An 11,057-nucleotide genomic window follows, 5' to 3' on the forward strand; every position below is an offset into this window, starting at 1 on the left:
CCAGATCAAGCTGAACCTAGCAGACAGACTGAAGACTGCCTTCATCACGCCGTTTGGAGCCTTCTGCTACCTGACTATGACGTTCGGCTTAAAGAATGTCGGCGCCACCTTTCAGCGTTGCATGCAGAAGTGTCTCCTCAAGCAACTCGGCAGAAATGCCCATGTCTACGTGGATGATGTGGTGGTGAAGACAGAAAAGTGTGGAACATTGTTGGAAGATCTCCAAGAAACCTTTGAGAATCTGCGCCGATTCCAGATCAAGCTCAATCCGGAGAAGTGCGTCTTTGGAGTACCAGCCGGCCAGCTCCTTGGCTTCCTGGTCTCTGAACGCGGCACAGAGTGCAACCCCGTAAAGATCAAAGCCATCAGAGGATGGAAGTCCCCCGCCGACTGTTAGATGTGCAGAAGTTCACCGGCTGCTTGGCGTCCATCAGCCGATTCATCAGTCGGCTGGGCGAGAAGGCTCTCCCTTTGTACCAACTGATGAAGAAGACCACCTTTTTCGAGTGGAACCACAAGGCAGATGAAGCATTTCTCCAGTTAAAGAAGATGTTGACTACTCCCCCTGTGCTGGCGGCTCCGACTCCCAAAGAGCCTATGCTCCTATACATTGCCGCCACCAGCCGGGTAGTCAGCACAATTATCGTGGTTGAATGCAAGGAGGAAGGCAAGGCGCTCCCTGTCTAGAGACCGGTATATTACCTGAGCGAGGTACTGTCGACCTCCAAGCAGAACTACCCCCACTACCAGAAGATGTGCTACGGCGTGCATTTCGCCGCCAAGAAGTTGAAGCCGTACTTTCAAGAGCATCCAATCACTGTGGTTTGCACCGCTCCACTAGCCGAGATCATCGGAAGCCGTGATGCTTCAGGCCGAGTAGCCAAGTGGGCCATAGATCTGGCTCCCTACACCATCTACTATCAGCCCCGCACCGCCATCAAGTCACAAGCACTGGCTGACTTCCTTGTCGACTGGGCTGAGACCCAGTACCTGCCGCCGGCACCCGACTCCACCCATTGGCGGATGCATTTCGATGGCTCCAAGATGCGCACTGGCTTGGGAGCCGGCGTCATCCTCACCTCCCCCAAAGGTGACAAGCTCAAATACGCACTGCAGATCCACTTCGCCGCCTCCAACAATGTTGCCGAATACGAGGCGCTCGTTCACGGGCTCCGGTTTGCCAAAGAACTCGGCATCCGCCGGATCCTGTGCTACGGCGATTCCGATTTGGTGGTCCAGCAGTCGTTTGGCGACTGGGACGCCAAAGATGCAAACATGGCGAGCTACCGCTTCATGGTGCAGCAACTCAGCGGATATTTCGAGGGGTGTGAATCCCTTCACGTTCCAAGAAATGAGAACGACCAAGCAGACGCCCTGGCACGAGTCGGCTCCACCCGACAAGCAATACCATCCGGCGTCGCCCTTCAGCGCGTCCTCAAGCCGTCTATCAAGCCTTCGCCAGAATCAGACTCCATTTTTGTGCCAGCTCCCCCCAAAGAAGTCGGATCCGACTCAAGAGCACCAGCAGATGGCACAAGAATCCTTACAGACGGCTCCAAAAAAACCGCAGTCGAAGCCGGCCCGGGGACTTCAGAACCCGGCCCGGGGACTGCGACGGTCAGCCCGAAGACTTCAGAACTCGGCTCGGGGACTGCACCGATCCAGCAAGCGGCCGCGGATCCCAGCCCGCCGCCTCCCAGCCAGCCGCCCTTGTCCAAGTCGCAATAGTGGCAATTGAAGAAATAGCAGCACCCTCATGGGCCCAGCCCATCCTCAAGTTCCTAGTAATCAGAGAGCTACCAGCTGATGAAATCCTGGCTCGGCAAGTGCAGCGCCAAGCGGCAGCCTATACCATAGTCAACAGAGAGCTGGTCAGGCGCAGTGTCGCTGGTGTCTACCAATGCTATGTCGAAGTAGAACAAGTCCAAGCAATTCTCAGAGACATTCATGAAGGCGAGTGTGGCCACCATGCGGCTTCAAGGGCACTCGTCGCCAAAGCCTTCCGACACGGTTTCTTCTGGCCGACTGCCCTAGAAGAGGCCAAGGAGTTAGTCCAAAACTGCAAAGGGTGCCAGATGTTCCGTTCCAAGCCACTCTAGCCGGCTTCTGTGCTCAAGACCATTCCCATCGCCTGGCCCTTTGCGGTTTGGGGCTTGGACATGGTAGGACCATTGAAGACGGCACGAGGCGGCCTAACTCACCTACTTGTCGCGGTGGACAAGTTCACCAAGTGGATAGAAGCCAAACCCATCAAGAAGTTGAATGGTCCGACTGCAGTAACCTTCATCACCGACATTACGACTCGGTACGGTATACCACACAGCATCATCACCGACAATGGCACAAATTTTGCCAAAGGAGCCTTGGCCCGTTTCTACGCAACACAGGGCATCCGACTGGACTTAGCGTCCGTCGCCCATCCGCAGTCAAACGGCCAAGTGGACCGAGCAAACGGCCTCATCCTATCCGGCATCAAGCCCCGCCTGGTCGAACCACTGGAGCATTCGGCCGGCTGTTGGCTTGAGGAGCGGCCAGCCGTCCTCTGGAGTCTGCGCACGACTCCAAACAAGTCAACCGGCTTCACGCCTTTCTTCCTCGTTTACGGTGCTGAAGCCGTCATCCCGACGGACATAGAATTTGACTCCCCGCGAGTCACCATGTACACCGAGGAGGAAGCAGAAGAGGCACGTCAAGACGACGTCGATCTGCTGGAAGAGGGCCGGCTGTTGGCACTCAGTCAGTCCGACATCTACCAGCAGAGCCTGCACCGATACTACAACAGGAAGGTCAGGCCAAGATCTTTCCAAGAGGGCGACCTTGTGCTCCGACTGATCCAGCGGACATCCAGCCAGCACAAGCTGTCGGCACCTTGGGAAGGCCCCTTCATTGTCAGCAAAGTGTTGGGGAACGACTCCTACTACCTGATTGACACTCAGAAGCCCCGAGCACGCAAGAGAGACGACTCCGGCAAAGAGTCGGAACGGCCATGGAATGCAAACCTCCTTCGAAGATTTTACAGTTGATTCAGTATGTATCACGCCACCCCTTTGTATTAAAGTACCGAGACTTTGGGCCCCCCCGAGACGAGCTCGGGGACTGCCCCTTTTGATTATCTGTATGATAAGAATTATGCCTTTGAGTATGCTACTTCTTGCTACGCCGCTTGGCGCCAGGTTCGACTAGTCAGCCCGGGGACTCGCCGTCTGGCGCTATGAAATGTTTCCTGAAGTCGGACAAGTAGTGTGCCGCGCCTAAGCCGTCTCCTGCCAGAAGCCGCAGCTCGCAGAGCGACTGTTCGGTAGGCAGGAGTAAGGATGAATGGGCATCCACACGAAAAATGGCTAAGGACCTAAAAACATTAACATAGCCTAAGCCGGCTTCAAGCCCCTTTTTTGCAAGCCGACTCGCGAGTATTCGGCTTGCCGCTTTCTATCCAACTTGTTAAACAAACTCCAATGAAAGGCAAGTACTTGCCTTCCCCAAAGTAGCCAAGCATTTGGTCCAGCGGCAGTCCGTAGAGCGGTCGTCCGGCTGACAAAGCGGCAACTAGGGGAAGGCGGCAAAGGAAAAGGCCAAAGGAGCAATGAGCAAGGAAAGATAGAACTCGGATTAATATTTACATAAGCATAGGCCCATTGGCCGAATCTTCAGGCAGAAGTTCAAAATACACCCCGAGGGTGGAATTGTGCAAATTAACAAGTTTCTTAAAGACTTTCTAGAGCAGATAAAATAAAGCCAGAAGGCAGCCTAGGGAGCAGCAGACGGGTTCGGAGGGTCGGAGGAGCCGGCGGTGTCAGGCGCCGGGGGGGGGGGAGGGTTTGGCTGGGCAGTCTCGGCTTGATCGGCGCCAGCGGCAGTCGGCCCGGTCGGACGCGGCTCATTGCTAGAGGCGCAGTCGAGCTGAGGCTGGTCGCCCGCTCCGCCTTCTGGCGCCTCCGTCTCGCCTTCGTCCTCCGCCTCGCCTTCTTCCTTGGTGCTGGAGTCAATCACCTCCGCCGAGTCCTCGCCATATTCAGGGTTCATCCCGAACCACTCTAACAACCCTCCTCGCCGCCTTCAGCCCGCTCGGGGATGAAGACACTGGTGTCCCTGTAGTCGGAGATGGCCGCCGCACGCTCGACAAGGGCGCCCTCCACGGCCTCCAGCTCGGCCTGGGCCTCTGACCGGAACGCGGCCAGACGGTCCAGGTCCAGCCCCGGATACCACGCCTTGACGAATTCCAAGGCCCGGCGCGCTCCAGCCCGGGCCGAGGAACCCTTCCAGGCCTCAAGACGGCCGCCTGCGACCTCCAGCCAGTCGGCAGTCCGGCTGGCGGTGCATAGAGCCGGCATGTCTGGCCACAGGGCGGCAACTGCCTGAGCGCCGGCACGCTGAAGCCGGCGCATCAGCCGATGGGCAGGACGAAGACGTGCCTCGATGCTCAGAAGCTGCTCATCGATGGTTAGGGGAGCGTTGGCGGCAATCACCTCGCCGCTTGCCCTTCGCGCCTCACGATCAGCCTCGATGGCCAGAGGGACTGCGTGCGAGTGGCCAGGGAAGAAGTCTGCCAAGACAAAAAACAAGCAAGTCAAAAAATCAAAAGTCAGCCCGACACATAGTTGGAGACTCAAATAAAGAGGCTCACCATCGATGATATCCTCGATCTCATGGAAGCCGGAGGTCAGCATCGCCTCCTTGTCGGTCCAGGAGGAGCGCTCACTCTCGAACTCGGCCAAAAGAGCAACCTCCTTCTTCTCGGCCTCGTCCTCCGTTTTCTTGAGCAGCTCCTTCTGCTCGGCCAGCTACGCAGCAAGCAGATCGCGCTCCGCAGAAAGCTTGCTGCACTCCTCCCCCTTGGCGCGCAAGGCGGTGTTAACTTCACCCAGCTGCTCCTGGAGAGTGGTGTTAGCCCCTGAAGAACGAAAGAAAGAGACGAATAAGTCGTCAGCAAAGAAGATCGCCGGGAAGATCCGGCCCGACTGCTCAGCAGTCGGCCCGATTCTCGGGGACTACAGCCCGCGGGTGCGCCAGCGCGCCCCCGCGAAAAAGAAGAACAAGGAAGGAGACGTGGAAGTCGTCAAGAAAGAAGATCGCCGGGAAGATCCAGCCCGACTGCTCAGCAGTCGGCCCGAATCTCGGGGACTACAGCCCGCGGGTGCGCCAGCGCGCCCCCGCGAAGAAGAGAAGAAAAAAAGAACTTACTCCGGCTTTCCGTCAAGTCGGCAGTCCGCTTGCTCAATTCCTCAACATTGCGGTTGAAGGCAGTGGCGCGGAGGTTGTGATACTCCTGCAAACAAAGATTTCAGACAAAAATAAGTACTTGGAACTCGCCAGATCGAGTTCCGAGCCGCCTGCTCAGCAGCCGGCCCGAAACTCGGGGACTACACCCAGTGGGTGCGCCAGCGCGCCCCCACAGAGAAGAGCAAGAAAGACAAGAATCAAAGAGGAAAACATACCCGGACGGCCACTCGCGACGCTAGATGCGCCTTGGTGCAGATCTGGAGGGCGTCGCCTTCGGCTCGCAGCTTCGCTTGGACATCCAGAAGCGCCTGGTTCAGCGGTCCTGTGCCGCCTCCGCGCACCCACCCAGCGAGCGCGGCGCTCGTCGCCTCGGCGTCAGGGATGGCCGAGCTGGCGTCACCGACCTCCAGGGGCCGCGGCGCCGAAGTTGCCTTCTCGAGGCGGCAGCGCACTGGCGAGGCAACCTGAAGAAGCAGCCTCGCATCATCCTCAGTCGGCGGCACTGGCGGGCCTGCCGGTTGTTTGCCGTGGGCCCTCCCAGACAGCGGTGGAGGCGGAGGCGGCGGCACAAGCGTGTCCGACATGGAGGCCTCGCCGCTCTCCTTCTCCACGACGGGGTTCTCGGCGCCGGCTTCCCCGGTCTGCCCCGTGAATTCCGGAGGCGGCGGTGCGGAGGATACTGGGGCGACAAGCAACGCCGATTGGCGACGTGCGGCCTCCTCAGCTCGCCATCTCGCCGCAAGGGCGGCTTCAGCATCCTCCAGCTTCTTCTGGGCGGAGGCAGCCGCCTTCTCGGTCTCCACCCTCTCCAGGCGGTCGGCCTCCTCCTTGTCGCGCTTCTCCCGCGTGTTTTGCTCCATCGCCTCCCGGAGGTCGGCGGCGGGGTCGACCCGCCGAGTATTGGCAGACGTCTCTGCCGACCCCATGACAGAGGGGACGGTGACTCTCTCAAGGGAAAGGGGGGCCCTGAAGAAAAAAGGGGAGGAGTGTAAAAGAAGAACTCGGACAAGATTCACCGGAGAAAAATAAAGACAAAAGAGAAAAAACTTACGCAGAGACTAGCGGCGACCTTCTCACTTCCCTACAGAAGCGGTTGGCCTTCGCGGCCGCCTCCTCCCGCTTGGTCGCGGCGGCCGCCCCCTTGAACTTCTTCAACTTGCCGCCGGGCGCACTCGGCCCGGCGTGGCGCCTCTTCGCGCCGCCTTGGCCGGCCAGGACGGCGGAGGAACTCGCGCCCGAGGGGCCGACCCTTAGCTGATGGCGTGGGGCGACCTCCCCTTCGGCGTCGTCTTCAGGCCAGTCGGCGAAGGTGACCGAGAGCCTGAGGCCGCTTCACGCTCCTCCTCCTCCGCCTTCGGCGTTGGCTTCCATCGCTGCCGCCCCCAAGTCGGGGTCATCAACGTCGCTCTCCGCGCGGTCGGGGACAAACTCGCGGGGCAGTCTCGTGACACCGGCTGCAGGCTGCATAAGGGGGTTCTAGCTCAGAAGAAACCAATGAAAATCAGAAGTCGGATTCGGCTACAAAGAAGACAAAGCAATAAGGAGATGCGACTTACCACTGGAGGGGGGTTGGCGCGCGAGTACGGCTCCTTGCCGAACTGCCATTCCTCCCTGAACTCGCAGTTCGCGATATGGTTCACCATATTTGCCACCTCCGCGCGTGGCATCTCCTTGGTGCTCATCCGACTCGGGTCTCGGTGGCCGCTCATCTGACAGATCAGGTGAGGCCGGCCTTGGAGCGGGAGGACTCGGCGTGCCACGAAGGCGGCCAACAAGTCGGCCCCGACGAGGCCCTCCGACTGCGTCAAGACTCAGAGTCGCGCTACGGCGGCGGCTCCGGCGGGAGTCAGCGTCTTGACTCGATGAGACCAGCTGGGGAGCCTCCCAGCTGGGGCGCCGGCTTCATAAGGTGGCAGATTAACCCAGTCGCCGTCGGGGGCGAGGTTCTTCACGTAGAAGTACAAGCGCTGCCACATCTTCACCGACTTGATCAGCGAGATGGAAGGGAAGGGGTTGTCAGCTGTCGATCGCCGCATCACGATGAAGGCACCGCACTGAGCCAGCACGCCGGTGACGTGCGTGCCGAGCTTAGATGAGAAGAATTCTCCCCACAGCTTGATGGTGGGGAGAACACCGAGGAAACCTTTGCACAGAGTGGCGAAGGCGGACAGCAGCACCACTGTATTCGGGGTGAGGTGGTGCGGCTGGAGGCCGTGAAACTCCAAGAAGGAGCGGAAGAAGCCGCTCGCCGGCAGTCCCAGGCCGCGCATGAGGTGCGAGCGGAAGATGACCCGCTCGCCCTCCTCCGGCGCCGGCGATATCTCCCTCGCCGGTGCGGTGCGAGCTCGCACGAGGTGTGCGCCGGGGAGGCGGCGCATCTTGCGGAGGAACTCAATGAGGTCGTCGTCGACCACCGAGCCGTCCCACGTGCCGGAACGCACGGCCGGAGCCGCGGCTGCGGAGGAAGAGCTCATCGCTGGCTGGTGCGGTGTGGTTCTGCTCGCTGGCGGCAAGAAGAAGGAAAGAGGAGGCAAGAGGAGACGGGGATCGGGGGAGATGGGCGCGCGTGCTTTGCCGCTCCACTCCCCCCTCCTACTTATAGCCTTGGAGGCTAAGAAGCCGAGGGGGCGGGCGTGGGATTAACTGCGCTCAGAGCCCCACGCCGCCCCATGATTTACCCCACGAAGTTACTGCACGCAGTAACGACGTGAGAAGCCCAACCGTTCGCACGGCCGCAGCGGATCCGTTCGCATGCCGAGGCGCGGTAGTGGCGGGCCCCGCCTGACGGCCTGTCCTGTCGCGCACGTGGGCAAGCAGACTGTCCCCGCCGCGTGGCGCCGCGCGATAGGACTGCGGCGGGCAGTAGCTGGGAAGCGTATCAGGCACGCCGCCTGGTCTCCCGCCACGACTTTTGAGCTCTTTATAGAAGCAAGACGGCCCTCTACGAATCCGACTTCGAATAGTCAACCGAGAGGAAGACAGCAAGCAAAGCCCGGATTCCACCACCGAAAGAATGAAACTATTGAGGCCCCACAGCGTGCCACTCTCGGAGCCTCACCAGCTTCGGGGACTACTGTCGGAGTAATGGGCCATGGGTAGGCTAACCCGAGCCCGAGAACCTTTCAAGACATCGGGGCAGGCCGCGCCCCTCAAAGCCGAGTCTCAGATGGCGACTCCCAGATGAGCCGAGTCTCAGATGGCGACTCCCAGATGAGCCGAGTCTCAGATGGCGACTCCTAGATAAAGCCGAGTCTCAGATGGCGACTCCAAGATAAGCCGACTCATGGACGGCGACTTCCGGAGGAGCCGGCTATGGAGAGTCGGCCCACGATTCTACTCTCGTCACGATATGCGAGACGGGTACGACCACGGCGTGGCCGTCACCTCCTGCTTACGAGGGGCCGGCATGGCTACAGTGTGCCATACCACTGGAGATCTCCGGTGTGGCCCGACACTGTTGCCATGCCATCCCTGACCTCAGCCACAGTGTGTGGCGCACTGTGGCCACGATGGCCTACCTGTACGGCTCAGAGACGGCGGACCTGCCTGTCAGTGAGAGCATGGAAGACGGTGGATACGCCCCGAAGGCGGCCCTGTGGGAGTCGGCTCCCTAGAGTCGGCCGGCCTCTCCCACGGGTCCCACGCGCCATTAACCAGACATGACGGGGAGTTTACCATAGACCTTCGGGTCCATAGTTATTAGCTAGATGGCTTCTTCTCTCTCTTTGAATCTCAATACAAAGTTCTCCTCGATCTTCTTGGAGATCTATTCGATGTAACTCTTTTTGCGGTGTGTTTGTCGAGATCCGATGAATTGTGGGTTTATGATCAAGTTTATCTATGAGAAATATTTGAATCTCCTCCGAATTCTTTTATGTATGATTGGTTATCTTTGCAAGTCTCTTTGAATTATCAGTTTGGTTTGGCCTACTAGATTGATCTTTCTTGCAATGGGAAAAGTGCTTTGCTTTGGGTTCAATCTTGCGATGTCCTTTCCCAGTGACCGCAGGGGCAGCAAGGCACGTATTGTATTGTTGCCATCAAGGACAAAAAGATGGGGTTTATATCATATTGGTTGAGTTTATCCCTCTACATCATGTCATCTTTCTTAATGCGTTACTCTGTTCTTATGAACTTAGTACTCTAGATGCAGGCAGGAGTCGGTCGATGTGTGGAGTAATAGTAGTAGATGCAGGCACGAGTCGGTCTACTTGTCGCGGACGTGATGCCTATATACATGATCATGCCTAGATATTCTCATAACTATGCACTTTTCTATCAATTGTTCGACAATAATTTGTTCACCCACCGTAACACTTATGCTATCTTGAGAGAAGCCACTAGTGAAACCTATGGCTCTCGGGTCTATCTTTTATCAAATAAGTTTCTGATTTACTTTATTTGCAATCTTTACTTTCCAATCTATATCATAAAAATACAAAAAATATTTATCTTATCTTATTATCTCTATCAGATCTCACTTTCGCAAGTTACCGTGAAGGGATTGACAACCCCTTTATCGCGTTGGTTGCGAGGTTCTTGTTTGTTTGTGTAGGTACAAGGGACTTGCGTGGAGCCTCCTACTGGATTGATACCTTGGTTCTCAAAAACTGAGGGAAATACTTACTCTACTTTGTTGCACCACCCTTTCCTCTTCAAGGGAAAACCAACATAGTGCTCAAGAGGTAGCAAGAAGGATTTCTGGCGCCGTTGCCGGGGAGGTCTTCTCACAAGTCAAGACATACCAAGTACCCATCACAAACTCATCTCCCTCGCATTACATTATTTGCCATTTGCCTCTTGTTTTCCTCTACCCCACTTCACCCTTGCCGTTTTATTTTCCCTCTCTTTACCGTTTGCCTTCCCTTTGCCATGGCCGAATCGAAAAGAACTAAGGGTTCTTTCCAGGGTTTTAGTACCTTGGATAGTCCCTTTATCCTCTCTAAGATCATAAATAATGATGCTATGGAAAGACCTACCAGGGTTATCAATGAAAGTTTGAGTAATTTTGATGAAGATGATTCCGGAATTTTTCGTTATTTACTTGATGAGACTTTAAAAGATGCTTGGGATAGGCTATTAAGGATTCGAGCTAGCTATGTGCCACGATATCAAATTGAGATATACTTAAAAAGCTTTTATGTTGGCTTACTCGCTTCTTTCAAGGAAGTTCTAGATTCTATTTTTGAAGGAGGTTTTCTTGAAGGGGATGCTATAGATACCTATGAAAAAAATGAAAACTATATTTGGGCATCCCATGAATGATAAGGTTGAATCCACCACTCTCTTATGCTTTTATCAAAACGAAATTATCGAAGAGATGAAGGCTAGCTTAGATGCAAATTTCCGTAATGTGCTTAATCTTTCTTCCTCCATTAATGGCAACGTGATTTCCCAAAATAGAAGGATGAATGCTATAGAAAGGGTATTTTCTCTCTTTTTTTACGATACCAAAGATGGCAATACTTAGATCTATCCTCGCTTTTATGCCTAGCTATGGGCGTTAAACGATAGCGCTTGTTGGGAGGCAACCCAATTTAATTTTTGTTCTTTGCCTTTTTGCTTCTGTTTAGCAAATAATTCATCTAGCCTTTGTTTAGATGTGGTTTTATGTTTTAATTAGTGTTTGTGCCAAGTAGAACCTATAGGATCATCTTGGGTGAAAGTTAATTTGATCATGCTGAAAAACAGAAACTTTTGCGCGCACGAGAATAATTTTAATAAATCACAGAAACGTCCTTTTTAGTTGATTCGTTTTTCAGTAGATCAATAGAAAAATTTCCTAGGACTTCCTAGTTTGTTAGGATTTTTAGAGTTCCATAAGTATTCGAAAGTTA

Source organism: Triticum aestivum, chromosome 1B, assembly GCF_018294505.1.
Source record: "Triticum aestivum cultivar Chinese Spring chromosome 1B, IWGSC CS RefSeq v2.1, whole genome shotgun sequence".
NCBI classification, from domain to species: Eukaryota; Viridiplantae; Streptophyta; class Magnoliopsida; order Poales; family Poaceae; genus Triticum; species Triticum aestivum.